The sequence below is a fragment of the Vulpes lagopus genome, chromosome 7 (genome assembly GCF_018345385.1).
Source record: "Vulpes lagopus strain Blue_001 chromosome 7, ASM1834538v1, whole genome shotgun sequence".
Lineage (NCBI taxonomy): Eukaryota > Metazoa > Chordata > Mammalia > Carnivora > Canidae > Vulpes > Vulpes lagopus.
In genome coordinates, this window is record NC_054830.1 from 124,535,489 (window position 1) to 124,557,856 (window position 22,368).

The following is a 22,368-nucleotide window of genomic DNA, read 5'->3' on the forward strand; positions in this document are numbered from 1 at the left end:
CATATACACATGGAAGGACTATTGGAATGTTTGGAACATTCTATCTAGACTATATTCTTCTTACTGAAACTTTTCAAAAACACAGAGGGATAAGGAAAGACAGTTTTCTAGTTTAACTAGTTGTGCTCTTAATGTAAAAATTGTGAATTAGAGTTCTTTAATGAAGTAAGGTGAGTGTCTCAGAAATTATTGAACAATGTCTTCCAATGAAAACCACCACAAGAGATTTCCTATTAGCCAATTCCCACACTCCAACCAATTCTACTGAGGGGGAAGACATAAGTGCACATACATCAGAGCAAAGAGTACAGAATACATAAGGCAACTTTAAGTAAGAGTACAGCAAGGTAAGGAGCACTTAGCAAAAATCTGAAATGCCACCTCATGAGTTCACAGTAGTGATGGTCAGACTGGTCATGAGAAATAGTCAGTAGGCAATTTAGAACAAAAAATAACATCTCTTTTTTTATATATCAAAGTGTATAATCATTTTTTAGCATATCATTTTTCTTGAGTGCTAAAACGCTTTAAAAATTGGAGGAAGTAATCAACCAATTAGTTAAATTTTCCTCTTTTGTTGTGACTTTTGAAGATAGGTAAATTGTCTTAAAAGTGATGGATGACAAATCTTAAAAGACCAAATATGGCGATTTGAGCTGATCAAATAAATGTAATAGCAGGGAGAATACATTCAAACACAGGAGCTTCTTTTTAAATTTTCTTCCTTCAAGAGAGCAATAAATAAAGCTGTAATATCACACATTGTTCCTGGGTCTTAATTAATTAATAGAAGTTATTTTTTTCATTGAGAAGGCTCAATTCTTCCACTTTCCCATAATCTTGTTAATTATCTAGGCTACTTTGAGATGTGTGGGTGTGTGGGTGTGTTTTCCTTTTCATTTGGTCACATAGCTAGACTTATCCAGCTTTTAGAGAAATTATAGTCCTCATAAAACATCTTGTCTTTACTGATTCCTTATTATTTTAATTTGGGTCAGTGGGCCATGGGCAATTAATTAGTTTTGCAATTGACTCAAGATTTCTAAAATTTCATTTGACATTTTATGTCCCTTGAAGTGAAACTAAAATCACATACAAAGCAAAAAAAACAAAGACATGACACACTTAATTATATGCTTAAAAAAACAGCAATCCAGAAAAAAATAAAAAGCCCAAATATGGTTTCTGCCTGTATCAGCTATGCAAATGTATACTCTGACAGTTTTAACTGGGTCACAAGTAATGTAAATGAAAAAAGAAAAAAAAGAAAAAGTCAAAGCTTAGACTGGGACTCCAAACATTACCTAAAATACTAATTCCAGAATATAAATAATTTCATCTTAAAAAAAATCACCATTTTTTCCCAAGTTAAACAAACCTGAACCAAATAAAAATTTATATTCGATACCAACAAAACAATTTGTTCTCGGTTATACACTTTGAATATTTACATCTTGGAGGAGGTTTTTCTGTTTGGCATAACATGAGTATTATCATTTCTGGGCTTCTAAACTCCTTAGATAATGATAAATTAATTTAAAAATCTTTTCTGAACACTAAGCACAAGCATTTGGTACAGATGACAAGATACACTGAAAGAATAATACATGAACCCTCTATTTTCTGCTTTCCAGAATCTGAATCTGAAATGTAGCAATCTAAAAAACAACACTATTTTTTTTTGTCCTTTGTTTGTTTTTAACAAATTAATAAAGCAAGATTTCCTACAATATGTGAAAAAGTATAGGTAAATTCTGAAAAGACATATTCCTGTCCCTGCAGGGCTCTGTTAGGGGCTGTACTGTGTTTCTCCAAAATTTACATGTTGAGGTCCTAACCCTTAGTACATCACAAAGTGACCATATTTGGAGAGAGGGTTTTTAAAGAGATAATCAAATTGAAATGAGTTCATCAGAGTGGGTCTTTATCCAATAGGGCTACCGCCTTTGTAAGCACAAGAGATTAAGACACATGTGCCTGGGGCAAATACAATGTTGAAGACACAGGAAGGAAAAAACAACCATCAACAATTGAAGGAGAGAAGCTTCAGAAGAAATCAACCATCTAGTGGAGCCTCCCATCCCAAAGCCTTAGCTCTTTCCCTACCTTGTAATTCTGTGCTGTGGCACTATCGCCAATACTGGGTAAGTCTGTTAAGAGCAGACTAGAGCAAGTTTCTTGTTAAATGTGAATGTGGCTTCCTGAGGGGTATTCAGGAAGATCAAAATTTCCCATGGGACAGAATAATGCACTCCTTTTGACCCTGATTATTTTCCTCATATTTAATTTTAAAGCCTCTGAGATAACCTGGTATTTTTGAAGTACAATTTCCCTGAGTAGATGGTTCTAACTCAGAACCTGAATCCTTATAGTAACCTTGAGTATCATTACATTCAGAACTTAGAATGCTATTTGGCTTAGGAGGTTTACATTTTTTTTAAAGATTTTATTATTTATCTGTTTATTTTAGAGAGAGAGAACATGAGTGGAAGGAGGAGCAGAGGGAAAGGGACATGTAGACTCCGAGCTATGCGGAGTCCCATGTGGGGCTCAATCCCACTACCCAGAGATCATGACCCTAGCTAAATCCAAGCATTGGCCACTCAACTGACTTAACCACCCAGGCACTCCAGGGAGTCTTACATTTCATCTGTGTTTCCTGCTTGGTAATTAAGAGAAGATTACAGTTTTTTAAAACTTTGTCATGATACATTTTCAATTATGGCAAAAATTGTTCTGTAGCTCATCAAAAATGATTCAATAGGGGCACCTAGGTGGTACAGTCCATTAAGCATCCAACTTTTGGTTTTGGCTCAGGTCATGATCTCAGGATCATAAGATCAAGCCCTGCATCAGGCTCTGCACTCAGCCGGGAATCTGCTTGAGATTCTCTTTCCCTGTCCTCCTGCTCCTCCTGCTACTGCTTTCTCTCTCTCTAAAATAAATGAATCTTTTTTAAAAAAAAATGTATCAATGGAGGAGTGTCCAAGCACTTGAGCAATAATGGACATTGAGTGTCCAGCATGGAAGGGGATATTGGAAAAGAAACATCAACAGGTGCCAGAATATTTTTTAACATACCACAAGACCTGTAGACAGTGAGTTTATATATTCTATCAATATAGTTCTGTGATACTTAATAGAGGCAGGGAAGAAATGAGCTTTAAAAATGCCTTTGCTTGGCTAACAGAAAACCTGGAACCATTTGCCTTGTGTCCACAAGACAGTGCGGTCAGTAGGGCACAGGCAAGACCTGCCACTTGAGAACTAAAAGCAACAAATGGAAAGGCTGAAATTGACAAGGCTGTAACTCACAAGTGTCCAAACCTGCACTCAGATGCTCTTGGGCAGCTCCCGCTGGGGCTCTAGCTGGGATGTCAATTGAATTTCAGTTGCGTGAAAGGAGCTCTTGGTCTACTGGGAGCAACTATTCTCTGCTGAAACATGGACAAAGAGTTTTAGGTAATAATCAGACACTAAAAGTAACCATCTGGATAAAAATACAATTGTTCTCTCTTCCTTATAACTGGCTTTAGACACAGGAACATACATATGGAACTAAACTAAAATGGCATCTTTAGCCTTCATTTCCTATTAATTAGATATCACCTACCCTGCATGGGAGCCTCACTTATTATTCCAGTCAGTGATGAGAATCTTACAAAGACAGCACGCTCACTCTGTGAGAATGTGAGCCCTCTGACCCTTGCCACCCAGGAGAAAGGGAAGTACATATGTAAGAGGCCATGATTACAAAATGAATTATTAAGGAGAGAAGTCAATCCCAAACAACCATCACATTCAAAACAACTTCTATGGCTGTGGCCAGAAGTGGTCCAACAAAATGTCATATGTATGGGGATTCTTAAAAACAAAAGGGTGATGGTGAAATCATCGTTCAGTTAGTCTATCAGATACTATTTATGATAACCCACCATTTCCAAATTTCTACATTATATGTGTCCTGGGAAAATATAACAAAAGCAGAAGAGATGATCTTGGAGTTTAAATCTGAATGAAAAACAAACTAAATTATAAACACAGATTTCCATCCCTATGCATTATAGGAATTCTGCAACAGAGGGAAATAGGTGTGGGAGTGTTAACCTGGACAGGTCTGGAGCAAATAAATTTTAACCAAACATCTCATAATAAAACAAGATCTAAGTCAGAGGAAAGAAAGCAAACTGGCATCCAGAAGAATTTGCATGGAGAAGAAATAGCCTAATGTCATTGATAACCAGTGAATTCTCTCAAAGCAAGGCTCCCTCCAGTGCATGAAAAGAAATAAACACAAGGAGCTGGTCATTGTTCAGGTTGCTCTTTAGTACATAATGGAATGTTTGGGATCAATAAGGAAGGCAACTGAAGTCCACCCATGATTTTCTAATGTCAAGTAACCTGGTGAAAATAAAGCCTATGGAAGTTCTTTTTTTTTTTTTTTTCAGAATGAACTGTATACATATTGGTATAATATTCCACTTAGCTCACACCTTTTGAATTGTTTTTGTGATAATCTGTACACTGAACCAAGTAAATCATCATTTCTAAATCTTGTTCGGTTAGCACAGTTGAGCCCAAATTATCACAATCTTGAATCAGGATATAGCCACATATTCTTATAATAGTCTGTGTAAGACATGCATTCTGCATACTTTGTTTTTTCCTGGTCTCCAATGTTTGACCCATAATGAGCCAAACATACAGAACATCCTCAGTAATTAGTTGTCATAATAAAACTGTCAACAGCGATACCCAGCTGGTGAATATCCACTTTGGTGAATTATTTGTGGACAAAAATACTATCGACTTACTACAAACACTAAAACTGATTAAACCCTCCCCCCCTCCAAATGGATCAGACAGTCATACGTGCGAGTACTTTGCAGCAAGCTAGAGATTGCATTTGGCAGTATCTCCGCATTCAAAATGAATTTAAAATGAAGAAGCATTTGACATCCTTAATGAAATTTTATGTTGCAGCTACCGGTACTTAAACTGCAGAAAATTTGTACAGAATTTCATTTTAAGAGAAAAGGAAATGAAGGCAAATGAGGGAAGGAGGGAAGTAGTAACTGAAACTCACAGGAGTTCAAAGAAGATCTCCAAAACAGACAAAATGAGTTTGTTACTGTCCCCACCAACCCAAGAACTATCCCTTGTCAGTAACAGTTATGGTTATGGTGAATTTTCTCCCTCATGACCACTTAGTGCACTGGCAAAGGAAAGCCAACAGAATGCCTTATGCTAAGTTCTGTGAATGAAAGGATGGTTTTTTGTACAACAAAAGATAACAGAGAAAGAAAGATAACCAATATTTGCATCTTATTGAAGGTTACATTCAGTTTGAAATTGACACATAAAACTCTACAATGAAGATTTCATGATAAATAATCATGCAAAGAAAAGTAAATGAGCTAGTGATATACATATAGAAGAAAAAAATCTAGGAAAACCATTTTTGAAAGAGTTTTACAGAATGTACAATCATTATTTTCTAATTCTATCCTTTTATCCAGGCCCCTGTGTTCCAAATATAAATGATCTCAACTTACTCTGAATAACTGTAGTGATTATAGTAGCCTCTCAGTAATTGCTGTTAGGAGACAGTGATTACATGATACTCTAATGAATTCATTAATTTTAATATCTAAAAATATTTGTGTTTCACATGGCAGTACTAAGAAGTGTTGCAAGAAGATATCAGCCTACATTCAGAAGTAATACCCTCAGAAATGTTGTACGATTTTCAATTTCTATATTCAGGATTTTGTTCAATCCCAAATGCAAGTTCAGATTTCAAAGTCCAGTCTTAGATATAGGTAAGTAACTTCCAGGTTTTCTAACAAAGTGTCCAAGATTAAGGACACTTACTATGACCAGTTTTACAAAGCCAACGGATGCATGAAGAAAAAATGTTTCTGAAATAGACTTTGCTTCTGTTGCGTTATGCATGCATTAACTATTTCACCAGAAACATCTGCCTTGAAAAAGTTAGCAGGAATAAAAAAAATAAAACACTTTCAGAAGTAAGGTTGGCAGCTCTAAGTGCCATTTATTATCCAAAGATATTTCAGATATGGTTTGATGAGAGTTAATTATTTGATCCTATTTAGTACAAAGGGAATGGAAGAAAAAGCATCTAATTGATGCATTAGTAGTCATCCCCACCTCCAAAAGTTGCAGGAGGCACTTTTAACAGCCATCATTTTCTTTATAGGGGATTTGCTCTGAACAAAATGGAATCGTCACTGTTTGTTCTATCTTACATTTATTTAGCAAAGGCATTATCATCCATCCCAAGCTCACACCTTTACAGAGTAAGAGATGTAGAAAGCAATGACGTTTTGAATAAGCAGCTCCTATTTTATTAAGTGCTTTTGGTTTTGCCTTAAGACCTTCTCAACTTGAGTAGGTTCTTTATCTGAGGTGCACAAATGGCCCTTCTATTTTCATTATCATACACTGTTCATCCATAATGATGGTGAAATCAATGGGTTCTTTTTTTTTCCTTTCCTGAATAATCTTCCTTTGGGGTTTGATCCTAATAATTAGTTTTGGGGGGAAATGAATGAAGAGAATCATAGTACTACTTTCTGTGATTCTGTGGAGTAAAAATATGTCAACTTTTCTACCATAAACATCTACCTCTAAAATTTTATGCAACCAACATAAAAATGATCCCTGGGCTGGAACTTAATGTTTCATCTTGCATTTCTTTCCCTTTTTTCTGCCCTTCCTTTTATGCCTTGGGAAAAAAAATGGGAATGTTTTCTCAAAAATTCCTTTTTTCATTGCTAAGAATGGCAAATGGAAAAAGACAGTCTGTTAAATGAGAAAGAAACTTCTATCAAGGTTAATTGTATTTTTAATAACGTGCAAGAAGCTGCTTGCCCTGAAGGGGTTTTTTTTTTCTCTAATAGTAATAACAAACAAATGAAATGATGTATATAAAATCTGGCCCTGAAAATAGGACTGCACCCTAATGAAAGTGCTCTGATGCTCCGGGTTCTAGAATGTTCTAAAGTAAAATTTAAGAGTGGAATGCAAAATAAGAATTCCTTTTTTACATATCACTTACTCCTCCTAATTTTCCTATCCAGAGCTTGCCAAAATTAGCACAGGGTTTCTAGGAAAAAAGTTTCTGTGGTACAGTTCAAACTCTGATCCAGCCAGAAATTAGGGAAGGTGAATAACCTTTCTGAATCTCAGACTCCTCTTCTAAAAAAGCAGTCACCTGGAAGGACTTTGTAAAGACTCTTGTCCTAAATATTAGGATATTTAAATATTAACCTAATAAAAAATAGGAAAATAGGGCACCTGAATGGTTCGGTCAGTTAAGCATCCACCTTTGGCTCAGGTCATGAACCCCAGGTCCTGGGATTGAGTCTGCATTGGGCTCCTTACTCATCAGGGAGCCTGCTTCTCCCTCTCCTCTGCTCCTCCCCACTGCTTGTGCACTGGAGAACTCTCTCTTTCAAATAATAAAATCTTTAGAAAAATAAATAAATTTTACTGCATACATATATCCAGGCATGCTCAATCCTAAGTATTTCTACAAATTACCAAAATAATATTGGCCAACCCCTTTCAATGATCCTGTATTAATTTATTCATTCATTCGAGTAATACTGAGTACCCAATATGTATCAGATTACAACACAGCCACAAAAATAAACTAATCCTCATCCTTCCCTGAACTTATAGCTTCACAGAGAAGGTAGATAGTAATAGTTACCACAAAATTGACAGGGAATAGTATTTCCTTGGGGATACACATTGACAATATAATTTTCAAGGAATCTAGTATCTTCCAGTAACAGAATAATAATGGTGAATATTCCCCTATTTTGATAAACTTTTGTGGGAAATTAGGGAAATCCATAGAACAAATAATAGCCCCTACATTTTCCTCCCCACATATACCTAATCTCCCTGACAACTACATGAAAAATATTCAAAATCTCGGTGAAATCTCTTTATTCATGTTTTAGTCAACTCTTAAATTTATTCAGCTATACGTTAAAAAGAGAGGTTCAACAGTGTGCCCTCTAAAGAAAACAAAATGACATTTGATTAAAAAAGTAAAACCCCAAATTCCAGAATCTTTAATGTTAACCCTTCACCTTAACTCTTAACCTTAATTCTTAACCTTAATTTCCAGAAAGCTTTTCTCATTCAGAGGATTTGTTTTGCTTTTGTTATTTTTTTTTTTTTTACCAAGAGTAGTGTTATAATTAGCAAACACAACACACTGAGTTGTCCAATTGTTTTTTTATCCAAACATTTCCTATTTTATCCAAATACAAATTCTACTTGTATCCAATATAAATTTCCCTTTATGCCTCACTCATCCCTGCTGTCTAGATTGTCTCTAAAGATTTATGGCCTCAAACAATTTCAAATCAAAGACCCCTCAAAAAATGTACAGAAAGGACATCATTTATTATACTCTCAAGGGAGCAAAAACTGTGTAACAATCAACTAAGCTTTGCCGCTCAAGATATCTACTTTTGTGTTACACCTAAAAAAAAAAAAAAAAAGAGTCCAGTTACATCCAGGCCCATGTGTTTTTACTGTTGTCATTGTTGGTTTTCTTTTTTCTCCATGATCTGTGGAATGTTCTGATGGAGAGTACAGTAAGGTAATGTCAGTAGAAAGAATTGCTAAGAGCCAAAATATTAACTGAAGCAGTCCTTATGTGTTCAAAATAAGCTGCAAAATAAGTGCCCAGGAAAGGACCCAAAGGTAAATGCACTTGGTCTTGTGTTTTGATTACATGAGTGACTTGCTAGTCAAATCTCTTTCGATTTGGATAAAGGCTCACCTTTAAAAGGCAATTGCAGGAATGCATATATGCTTTAGCATTGTTTTGCACTCTTCCTTGATCCCACAAGCTTTCTGGCACATGAAAGCAAAGGAGAGAAACAAGATGATAGACAACAGATTGTTTCTCTAAAAGCTGCAGTAGCAGGAGGAAAACAAAACAAAACAAAAAAACCTTCCAAGTAAAACGTTAGGGTAAACCTGGGTTCCTTTTAGTCATGTTCTGTGTTTGCTTTTATGTTTACATGTTCACAAATAAACATGTAAATCCCAATTTTCAGCCAAGTTTTAAATCTCAAGTTTTCCACTTACTGAGAAAAGAAAAATACATAAAAGTGCAGGAGAATGACGTATCCAACTTTTGATGTGACAAAATGTTACTCTGGAAATGGAGCTGAATTACTGGTGCATTCTCAACTAGGATTACACAAAATATTGAATGGAAAGAGTCCAATTCTTGCCAATATAAAGATGACCTCTGAAATGTATTGTTTTATCTGCCTACAAAATAGAATTTGTTCCACATTACAAAGAATAAAATAACAAAAACACAAATCTTTTATATGCAAATTACTTACCTTTTTAGAACAATATTGAACAATTATCAGTAATTTCAACTCAACCATAATTACCTATCTCCAAAAGGCCCAGCACTGAACTGATCTTTAGAATACAAAGATAAAATGGAGTACCTCAAGGAGTTCTTGGTTTAGTAGGAGAGAGAAACGGATTACCAAACTACCACATTCATGAACAACATACAAATACAAATGTGCATTTTATAATGATCTATTTTAAGGAAGACTTTTTGTTCCTTTGGAAGACACATCCATGAACAACCCTGATGGTGATAATTTCTAAATCTGACTTTCCCTGTGTCCCAGAACAGTGGTGGCTAGGAATTGGCCTCACAAAGCAGAGCTTTTTTATTATTATTATTATTTTATTTTATTTTTTTTTTTTTAGTTGACTGTGGTGGTTAGATTAGGCTGATGGAAGAACCTTGATAGGGAGGCGCCCCCTGGGGAGGCAAGAAGGGCAAAGTATGCAGAATTTTTGAGGCTTCTTCTGGCCTGAGTGACCATATACAATTTAAACTGACTTAACATAAATAAATAAATAAATAAATAAATAAATAAATAAATAAATAAACTGACTTAACCAGTTCAGTTAAGTCAGTTAACTGACTGCAAACTTGGAATTTACTGGCTTGCATAAGTGAACACTGCAGGCAAGATGGCACTCATGAGGTTCTCATACACCTATTTCTCACTTTCCTCCAGGCTCTACACTCCTTTGTGTTGGCTTCTTTTATAGGCAAGTTTAAGTTAGCAGCAACAACAGGCTACTACATCTCTGAATTTATAACCTATTAGTTTAATAATCTAAGCCAAAAGAGAAACTTCTTTCTCTAAATCATCTGGCAATTAAAAATTGATAAGTCAACGCTCTATCTCTGTCAGCTTCCTGCCCCAAAACTAATCTGTGTGTATCCATTAGGAATTATATTCAACTGCTATAATGATAATGATTTAGAGAAGTCTAAGGCTTATTCCTCCCTCACATTAAAGACCAAAGACATGTAGTCTAGCACCAGTATGCCAACTCTCTGTGGATTAGAGAGACAGACTCAAAACTGTCACTGAATTATCTGAATAGAAATCCCGACATACTCTTCAGAGAAATCATTCTTAGAAATATTGGCAAGATTGCTGAATATAAAAGCAATATATAGTCATCAGTCACATTCCTATACAGAACCACATGGAGTGATGAAATCTTACATAAAATATAAAATCTTATTAGATTAAATTTATCATTTTCTCTTGCAAGAAAAGTATAAGGCACTAGACTAAACATAAGTGATTTGACTAGTATTAAAAGAAAAATTACAAAATTTTACCTTAATAATTTTAAACATTAGGAAGATGTATATGCTCATGGATAAAAAGATTAAATAACATAAAACTGTCAGTACGTCTTGAATTAACCTAAAGTTAGATGGAGTTCCAATAAAAATCCCCAATGGGGATTTTTTTTTTTTCAAGAAACATGAGAAAAAAAAAAAAACTTATATAAGAAAGCAAAGAGTCTGGAATTTTTTTCAAGGAACTTGTCAAGAAAACTTAAACGGACAAGCCCATAGGCAAGAGAGCAGGTGAGACACAAACTATGGATCCTATAGACATCAGAAGATCATGAAACTAAAGCGATTAAGAAACATGGTTACTGGCATAGAGATAGGGAAGTTGAGCAATGAAACAGAAAAGACCTATAGGTAAATTAATAAATAAATTTTCAATGAAAGTTGTGGGCAAAAGAGACTAACAATAAATTATACTAGGAAAATTGGTTATTCAATTTATTCAATTTAAAAAAAAATTGCATCCTTATCTTACACAATAAAAACCAAAAATTAATTTCAGAAAATAACAAGTCTGACTATATGGTTAAAAAAACTTCACCAGTTTTAGAATGTCTTTATGGCATTAATATTGGAAAATATCTCTAAAAGTGACTTAAAGATCATAGATCCAGAGAAAAATATTGATAAATTGGATGCTATTCTAAATTTTAATTCTTTTGTGCATCGAAAAGCATTGCAACAATGTTAAGTCTCAGTCAGTCATTGGAAGATTATTTGCAAGATGAGTTAAATGCCAAGGAATTATGACCTACAAAATATAAAAACCTCCTCAAAATATGTAAGAAAAAGACAATTCACCCAACAGAAAAACTGACAACAGGTATATATGGTCAATCCACAGAATCAGAATATATATATATATATATCACCAGTTATCAAAGAAACGTATATTCAAAGCATTTTAAAATGCCATCTTGTACCCAAGAAATTGTGAAATCCATTTAAAAACACACATAAGGAGACAAACGATGAGAGACTCCTAACTCTGGGAAAAAAGGGTTGCAGAAGGGGAGGTCGCTGGGGGCATGGGGTAACTGGGTGACAGGCACTGAGGAAGGCACTTTATGGGATGAGCATTGGGTGTTATACTCTATGTTGGCAAATTGAATTTAAATTTTTAAAAATGTAAAAAAAAAAAAAAGCCCACACACATAAATGAGGAAACTTAAAAATACCAGTAGAGTGCAAATTGCTAAGGTCAATTTGGAGGATTATCTAGCAAAATAATGAAAAGTGGAAGATGACTTAGGAATTTAATCCTATATACCTATTCTGGATAAATCCCCACACATGACACATGCAAGTTTTGTACAAGCATGTGCAGAGAAAAAGTTGTAATATCAAAGAAAGAAAAGGAGAAATAAATCTTTATGGATAGATAAATTTATACATATTATGGTATATTCATATATCATATCACAGTGTAAATAAACTCAATCTATATATTTCCACATTAAATATTTGCTATTTAGTTAAAAAGCAAGGACAAGAGGTAGATATGACACATGTAGAAATTTTTTTAAAGATTTATTTATTTTAAAGAGAGAGAGAGCAGGTGCTGGAGGGGCAGAGGGAGAGGGAGAGAGAATCCCAAGCAGACTCCGTGCCAACTGCAGAGGCCGATAGCAGGCTTGATCTTACATCTCTGAGATAACGACTTCTCAGCTAAAACTAAGAGTCAAATTCTTAACTGACCGAGTCACCCAGGTGCTCCCACACACAATTTTATACTAAACTCTGTTTATTAAAAATATACATTAATTTGGCAAAAGTACAAGGCTAAGGAAATGACAAACACTGAATGAGAATAGCATTTATGTCTAGGTGGAAGGAGTAGAGTGGAATTAGGAAAAAAATACTTAGGTCACTTCAGCCCATATTTGTAATATCTTTATATTATTTCATCTGAGTGGTTATTAATATATATCCAATTATTTATTGCAAATACAGTTTTACTTTTGATACATTGTAATAGATTTAAAAAGATACCATGAGCCAGTTACTGCTTTTCTTAAAAAATTTCGATAGGAATGGGGTATGTAAGTAGACAACAGCAAACAAAGAGGTAGTAATCTAAATCAGAGGTTTTCAAACTCTCAGGCCAAATCTATCCCACCACCTGTTTTATTTTTTAAATAAAGTCTTATCAGAACACAATCATACATATCTGTTTGTACATTGTCTATAGCTGCTTTGATGCTACAAGCAGAGAAGAGTATTTGTAAAAGAGATCATATGACCACCAAAGCCTAACAGGGCCTTTTACAGGGAAAGTGTGGTCCTTTACAAGGGAAGGTTTGCCAATGCTTTAAATGGTTGACATATACTTTGGTTGGCATATATGTTTTAGTTTTCTATATACATACTATTAACTAGGCAGTTTAAATATATCATATTAATGATCAATATTTCAGAGAATAGTAATATTAAGCCCATGTACAGATGAAGAAACTGAGATTTAGAGAATTCAATAGCTCAATCTTTCTGAATAATAAAAGACAAAAAAAAAAATTTCTCTTTCCCAAAGCCACATACTCATTTAAACCCTTTAGAAAAAGCCAGAAACGGATTCCTGAGCTCTTGATCTTCAGACTCCAGGTAGAGGACGTTGGGTCAATTGTTGGAAGAGGGTCAAAAGATGCAAATTAATGTTATAAAGAACTCTCAATTTTGTCCCAAATAATTAGGGGTATTAATTTCCCTAAGAAATTACACAAACACATCCACACACAATGCATCCTTTTGTTATTTCTTACACCAAAACACGCTGTTAACTTAAAAAGCCAATTACATGGCACTACAGAACACACCTACTCTGCTGAAGATCTGTTTTTCACAAAGTCACTGATTAAATGCATGAAAATCACTGACGTAAATTGAGCTTTTTACAGTGAAATACAAGAGATTTTTAAAAATCTGCCCCTGAAAGACTATAAATGGCTTAAGGATTGAAAATGTGTATACACTCAATATACATGTCCAGGAAATGAATTAATCATACTTAATCAGATCTGCTCAAGCAGTACTTTGAAAAGTGCTATGCCTAATACAAAGTGTCTTACCCTAAGAGAAAGTGGAAAGCTAGACTAACAAAATCAAGGTGCTCAAGAAAACATACCAACCACTCAGACTATCCAAAGAGCCAGAGAATAAGAAGGTACAAAGGGAAATACAAGAATGATGCAGTCTAGCACTGAGCCTGATGTAACTCTGAGCCTTGAGAGCTGAAAGCATTTGGTTAGGTATACTAAGTTGGAGAGGACCAGAAATGGCAAAGGGAAGAAATCTACGACATATTCAAGAGACAAGATTCAAAGTGCTAACACTGCTCAGGTTGAAGTCGATTTTTCTATGCTTTCAGATTTGTGTTACATTTTCATTTGTCCTGAGTATTTCCAGACACCAATCCTCATCACATGCTAAGAAGATAGAAGACAAATCATCAGTATCCAAGTGAGTCAGATGCTTGAGACCACCTAAACTCTTGTTGCTGTATACTAAGAGGGATGGGATTTGGGAGAACCACAGATAAAAAAAATCCCTGAGAGTCTTTGTGTCCTGCAATGTAGACCTTTCTCATGTAAAGCCTCTCTTCACTGACACTGTTAAAGAATATGGAAGCAGGGTCAGTTATCCCTGTCATCACTGTCTTTGACACATGGATTCAGGAGAAACACCAAATGATCAAGCATTAAAATTCCTGCTACATGGTTAATAATCTAGTCTCTATTGTGAATGTACAAGAAGACACATATCTAAATTTCATCTCCAAAACAATCCCTTTCGATGGGTCTTTAGTGAAGAATGGGTGGGGAAACAAAATCTAGTTTGGGCAAAATGATTCCTAAAGATGTTGGCTTTGGACCCTCTAGGATGTTCTAAGTCACACCCAGAACTTAGTCAATGAGTACAGTGTGATTTATGCTTCCAGGCCATTAGGATATTGAGCTATTGCAATGTGTTACACAATTTCTTTGGTTTTCAAAAAAAAAAAAAAACTCACAGCAATCACTAGCTATATAACCTTTAAAAAGCCACCTTACTTGATTGAGCATTGTTTTCTTCATCTGGAAAATGAAGGGACTATAGATGATCTACAAATGCAATCTTCTGTGTCAATGCATTGACGGAGCTTCTTAATAATGAAAATATAGCTCATTACAATTACAATAAAGAATAAAACTTCCATAATGTAAAAATCATCTGAGGCTCATCCGTGAGGGGATCTACTGGCTTGTCATTTAATTGCAACGGCACACAAAGTACATATATTTCAAAGCTTAATTCTGAAGGGCTATGGGGCAATGTTCTGCTAATGTGTGAACTTAAAGGCATCAAAATCCTTTAAGAGATTGTTTTAGAGAAACACGAGATTTAAGTAAAATGTAGAAATAACATTACTTGAAGTGGAAAAGGATGGAGATGAGGGGAAAAATACCTTCAGTGGAATTCATTTAACTGTGGGCAAAATCTGCATTGAGAGGATGAGAAGAGGACACAGTATGGGCCATGACAAAGAATTAATTCTCTTGAAAGGTGAAAGAGTTGGCCAAGTACATTTGCATGGACTCTTTCCAAGAGAAAAGGAGTGAAATCAAATTCCAACAAGGATAAGCATTAAATATGTATTATATAAAACTACATTTATTCATAAAACCACCATGCTTTGTATTATTAATTTTGAAGTATAGTTTATCTGGACAACGATTATAAATTTAATAGTTAAATTTGCTTTTAAATGTTTTAACTGTATTCTAACAATCTCTAAGAATTGCTTAATTTAAGTTTCAGAAAAAGCAACAACATTTTGTGGGTGGAGAAGTCATCCAATCTTTATGAATTTCCACCCTTGCGAACCAAGAACATAATGCTAAAGATGCCTCATTCTAGGATGTGCAATGAGATTGTAGTTTAAGGCCTGCTGAGCTAGCCAGAGAACTGTCTTGCTAACATATACCCTTTAGAATTAAAAGAGTGCACTCCACCAAAAAATAGAAATTTCTTCCCAGCCATAAATGAAACTCTTTCCAAAAGCACTTGCACAAGGAAGTCTTTGAAACCAAAAAACGAAATGAAATTTCTATTAGCCATGTGACCTTACTCAAATTCTACAATTCTTCCTGAATTTCCAATGCATCATTGTCAGATGAATGCTGTTTTGTGCTCCAGATTCACTTTCCACCCTTGTTGCCTGTCCTCCTGGGATGCTGAGGCCTAGAATACATTCACAGGGAGCCACTGCTTTCAGACTTTGGATATTGCAAAAAAGAAGCTGGTGCATGAAGAGGAGAGATGCATGAAGACAGCGATGTCAGGATCTCTAAATCCCTGTCTGTACCCACTCATCAAAGTGGGCTGCACTTACCCAAAATGCTATTCTTGACTCAGTTCTCTCCACATTCTGGTAGCTGCTTGCTTTCCTCATACCCTGAGGTCTAGGGGTGGTCAACGGTTTCTCTGCTCTCTCCAGATCCCAATTCCTGCTCTAAATGTGGTTCCCCATCCCTTCCCCCATAACTGTACAAATGCCTCCTTTGTGAATAAACCTCTTGAAGTTTCCCATTATGTGAATGCAATGGTTTCCTGCTGCTGCACCTCATTTGAAATGTAGATAGTACCAGTAACCATTTCATAAGGTTGTTACAAGGATTGCATAGCAAAGTACTTGTGGGTAGTCTTCAGGTCATGTTCTACGTTCTCTAAAAATCAACTATGAGATGGGAGGACACTGACGTGGTAATGCCTTCTTTAGGGAGAGGTAATCTCAATCAGCAAAGGTGAGGCAGGGGTGGGGGCAGGGAGAAGGGTCTAGAAAGGATGGGAAGTGATTGAGAGGTGATGTGTCACCTCACTGGCCACTTCACGACAAGCTGGAAAAACACACAGGCAATATTTGGCGGGTCACCCCAGGCACAAAAAAAAATTCTACTCACATGCTGTTTGGAAAAGCTGTATCTTGAGCAATCTGGCAGAGACAAGGAAGGGATGCATTTTCTGGGTGACCCTCTCTTGTTTTCCCTTCATCAAATTTGGTTCCAAATAGCAGTAACTCCCCAGGATTTCAGTTCATGCCATGAGGCACGCCTTTTGCTTCCTGGGAAGCCAAATTTCAAGCCCTCTGGTGAGGGTTTCATCCACTCCCAAAAAGAGCAAATAAAGAGTTATCACATCATTTTAGGCAATAGTTGACATGAAAAAAAATCTATATATATGTTTATGAAAATGGAAGAAAGATGAGGCATTGAAAATCTGAGAAGGTGCCTAAGCTCTGTCTGGTTCTCAGATAAGGCCAGCATTATCATCATTATTATCACTCTCCATACTTTAGACACTTGTCCTTGCTTTCCTGTCATACTACCTTCTCAAATGGTCCCATGTCACAATCCTTCCTTGAGAGGTGAACCCAGAGAAGACAGCACACCATCTGATCCCACACAAGTAATGACTAAGCACAGAGAGAATCCGGGAGGAGGCCTGGGCTGGGGCATCTAAGCAGAACTCTTGCTTCTGGCGATTTTGAACTGCAACAGTGGAAGAGTGATATAAAAAGATCATGAGTGATATCTAGAAAATATCAGTGACTACTTGAATAGAAACTCAGAAAGCTAGGAAAGTGAGATAGTGCTTTGAGGAATAGTAGGGATGCTGGTGCTCACTCTAAGTTACATGCAAGGTATCACCTACTGTGATAAAGAAGCAGAGAGATCACAGGTATCCATACAGAGCAGTTTCGCAAATCATGAAAAATGAAGCAAATAAGCAGAGGCAAGAGGCCATCAACTTCACAAGGAAATGGAGAAGGTCATCAGTCTTGATTCCTGCTCTCCTGTGTCACCCAACTGCATTCTGTTCTCTATGCTTGGATTTTTGTAAAACCCTATGGTATCCCATGCAATAATCAATTTTTTTTTTAAGATTTTTTTTTTTTTTTAGTGACAGACTCTACTCAAAACAAACCTAAACAAAAATAACCTATTAACTCAGAGGCCTAGAATGTCTATAGAATGTTTGTCTTCAGTTAGGGCTTGATCCAGGAATTTAGCGATATCATCAGGAAATGGATCTCATTTTCTTTTTCCCCTTGGCTCTCTTCTCTCTTGCTAAACCTCATTCCCTGCTATATTTCTCTCTCTCTCTTTTTAAAATATTTTATTTATTCATGAGAGATACATAGAGAGAAAGAGGGGCAGAGACACAGGCAGAGGGAGAAGCAGGCTCCATGCAAGGAGCCTAATGCGGGACTGGACCCCTGGACTCCAGACTCCAGACTCCAGGATCATGCCCTGGGCTTCAGGCAGGTGCTAAATCACTGAGCCACCCAGCGATCCCCTCCTGCTATATTTCTCTGTAATGTGGAAGCAGTGATAACCTTTAATGATCCTCAACAATGCTGATCACTTGAGTACCAACCTTAAATTTCAACATCCATGTCAATCCCTCAAAAAAAAAAAAAAAAAAAAAAAAACCTGATTGGCTTGTTTTGAACCATCTTGTCAGTTTTGATTAAATTAAAGATTCTAGAGGTCTAGAGTACTCTGGACAGCCTAGCATAATTGCCAAGTATTTTAGTACTGAAGGTGAAGCTATGTCATTATCAGCTCCATCATACAAGGAACAGGAAAGCTATATATGGAAAAGATGCTGAGCAGCCCAAGATGGTAACAGATATTCACTACATTCCTCTATTCTGTTTTCAGAAATCAAATAATCCCAGACTGAGGGATCTATCCTTTCTATAGTCCCTGACATACTTGGTCCTTAGAGACAGACAAACAAGTAAGTGAAACACAGAACCTTTCTGAACATCTTGTAATTTTCAAGTCCACTGCTGGATAAGGAACATGTTGAAACATAGACAATTTAATTACAAAGTTGTAAGTATGATAATAAAGTATGTAGAAGGTATAGAAACATTAGGCAGGACATTTAGGCTTTCTCTGACTCCTGTAGTTAAACTTACTTTCAAATATATGCCATAAATATCAACTTAGAGGATAGGCTTTTCTAGATTTCATTTTGAGGAGAATCAAAAGTAACACAGATGATCCTGTGATCAGATATGTGATGGGCATTAATTACCCAGAAAGATGGTGGATGTTGACAAGAGAGAGATATTTGGAAGAAAAGTAAGGGCAGGTTTTGGGGGGACTCCCTAGGTTCTTGCTAGCAGGCCAACTACCACTAAGATTGGTCCTGATTTTCATTAACCAGCATCCCCTTAAGAACCCCAAATAGAGGTTAAGTAAATGTGGGAGAGTTCGTGGTCTATTTCCATTACCTTGATTCTGGTCTCTCATGGTAGGAGATGTTTTCATTGGGTGGGCTCTCCCAGGCCCTCTGGATGTTTCTGGAACACAGAAAGAGAAATAGATGTTTTTTTCCTTGTAGTTTCAAGTCCTCTCCTTTCCCTGCTGCTTCTGGCTCTTTCAGTCTTCGGCTTCCAAAATCAACTCGGCCAAATGATATTTAAATTCTTTTAAAATTTATGTGATCTATTTTAGAATTTTATCTATCCTGTCTATTACAGATGTCTACTGAAATTGCTTAATAAGCCTGATGTTGGAGACCAATAACAACTCTTGCTACATATATAAGCTTACCATAATATGGCTAATTTTCATAATAGATTATTTTATGAGCATTTAGCAGGCACATGGCAGACATCTATAAAGCCTCGTTTCCTCCTGTTCTTGAGCACTACTTAACAGAGAGTGTGTATATCAATATGCAAGCATGCTTGGGTAGGCATTTATTACATAACTAATTTTGAAATAATTGTGCTTATTTTTTGGAAAACAAAGTGTTTTCTTATTTTCTTTTGACAAATTTGTTTTGTTCTCAGGGGGAAAAATGCACAGAGAAGAAAGCAATCTCATCACCTGTTCATATTTTAGAGAACAAAGATGTCACTTCATGCATATCTATCATGTTATATCACAATTTAATAATGAGTCGTTTTAATAATAGGATTGTTTTATGCCTTAGCAGACAAGAATTAAATTCTATACTAGGATTTAATTTAAGCCAGTACTTACATTTCATATCCAAATAACCCTTGAAAGGACCACTAACTTTGCATTCTATTTCATTCTTACCTTTATTTGAAAAATGGTGTTTAATTTCTCCACAGAAGCACCATGGTACATTGAAACGTCTATGCCTAATAACAAAAGCCACTGAGTAGGAATACAAAAATTGTCAGATAAACGTCAATTTATGACTCTATAAACATTCGACCTGTCCGGAAAGTATGCACTGATGGAGTCAGTTCTGACAGATAAAGAGGATTCACTGAATATCCATTCCTGAGAAACATCCTTCATTAATATTTACATTCCTCTTGACAGTGCAATTGCTGCAACCATAGGTCGGGAAAACATAGGCTGCATTTGGCAAATATACAGTTATAGTTTTCCATTTGTCTAAAAATCCAAATACTTAGGGCAAGAATATGGGCCTCACTATGGGCTTCCTGGACTTCGGACCTCAAGTGTACTAGTTCAAGGGGGAAAAAAATCCATGACGCTTATTTTAAGGCATGGCTGCACTCACAGCCAGTTAACTCATTATAGAAAAGGAAACAAAGGCTGGTTTTAATGCCCCTCCCCCCTTTTTTCCTCTTCTTCATTTTTTATTCTGCTGTAAGCAGTCACTAAAAATATATCTGGTCAATAAGGGGCAGGTAAAATTGGAAGGGTTGCTATAGGAACACACGAACTGATGCAGAGAAATAACCACTCTAATTTATACTGTGTTTTCATGTTGTATTTCCATTGTAGTTAAACTCAACTTCAAAAGACATTCCTTAAGAAAGAGGCTATTTGAAATGCAGAAGACTTTCTGAGAGAATTTTATGGACTAACTTTAAAAATAATAAATTCTATATTTGAGTAGAGCTACAAGCAGAAACCTGGTATTTCTTCTCTTCGTTCCATTCTCTTTTCAGTGCATTTTAACTAAAATCATTTTTACGCAGCCTAAGACCAGGGAATGCATTTTAATGGTGATGAAAGCATGAGTAATGAGGAGTGCTGCCTGAAGCAGCCCCCTCCAACTGTTCTCCCCCATTTTGACAGGCAGCATCTAATATTCCAACTCTGAGACCCTCCTCATTCCCGATTCTGTTGAATTATCCCACTCAGAAACTATGCTCTCCTCAAGTCTTGTTTTTTTCCAAAGGTGACAGCCTCTCCTGCCTTGTTTCTGACCTCCATTTGGTAAGTCCAGCATAATCACTGGAGGCATTTCAGACTGACAACCAAAATAATTTCACATTCCCCAGACCCGTGACGGAAAGGACAGGGTCATTGCCACCACAGCCACATAAAAATCTTCCAGAGGGAGGGATAGAGAAGGAGCTTACTGCATGACACAAAGCCTTATATCAGAGGAAGTGAAACCAAAGCCTTGCTCATAGCTATATATTTTCGTATGTCCAACTCATAAGCCCAATGAATTTTCTCCCTCCCCTCCAAAGTTGTGGGTGTAGTCAGCGAGCAATTTATTTCCAAAATGAGGGTGCATAAGCAGTTTCTAGGCCAGTGATCAAAAAGTCCCATGGATCAAAACTGCTCAGGAAATAAGATCATTCACAGCATCACCTTAATGGCATGGCTAGATGCTGGTTGCCCCTCCTTCCCTAGTAAGTCAGAGACAAAGGTCAAATGTTCACTCTTTCTTTGTTAAAAAAAATGTTTCATGGTTGACAGGGGAGGAACTGTGGTTCATCTGACAGTCTTATCACTTCATTCGGTTTAGTTCAGAAAAGTGGTTTTTAGCTGGAGTGTCTAGTTGAAGCATAGGGTTTGAGAAGAAAAGGAGCATGATGGAAAACAAACATCCCAAAGATAAAAGCCACACCAAATAAATTTTTGAAGTCCATAAAATGATGTCTGTCAGAGGGGCCAGCAATTAATATCTCTGCAAATTATGAAATGATTAAGCACAAATTATTTGTGTGGGGTCAAACACTCCAAATGTTTAGTACCAATTTATCCTGTCCTAACATTATTGACATAAACAATGTCTTTGCAAGAGCTTTTAATCATGAACATATTTACATGTGCCTGGGAGTGGGCAGAAAATAAATATAAAAGCAATTTCTCTGCCACATATTCCTGACCAAATAGCCCAGCAGTAACACTCAAGACTGTGTTTGTCAAATAACTAGTACACGCTCTACTGAAACACCTAGTATGTATGAAAACGTTGCCTACTTTTTTGGGTGGAATTGTACATATAGTTCTGGAATGCATTTTAAAAGCTTTTCCCAAGACTGAAGCAAAGAATTATCAAAAAACCTTGGGCTGATAAATGTCTTCTGAAAATACCAACATCTCAATTACAAACACGTCCATCTAAAACTCCACAAGAAAACCCATCAATGGGGCACCTGGGTGGCTCAGCAGTTGAGTGTCTGCCTTTGGCTCAAGTCATGATCCCAGGGTCCTGGGATTGAGTCCCTCATCCGGCTCCCCACAGGGAACCTGCTTCTCCCTCTGCCTATGTCTCTGCCTCTCTCTGTGTGTCTCTCATGAATAAATAAATAAAATCTTTAAAAAAAGAGAGAGACAGAACCCATTATCATACAACAGAATGTACCATTCCAGAAAATA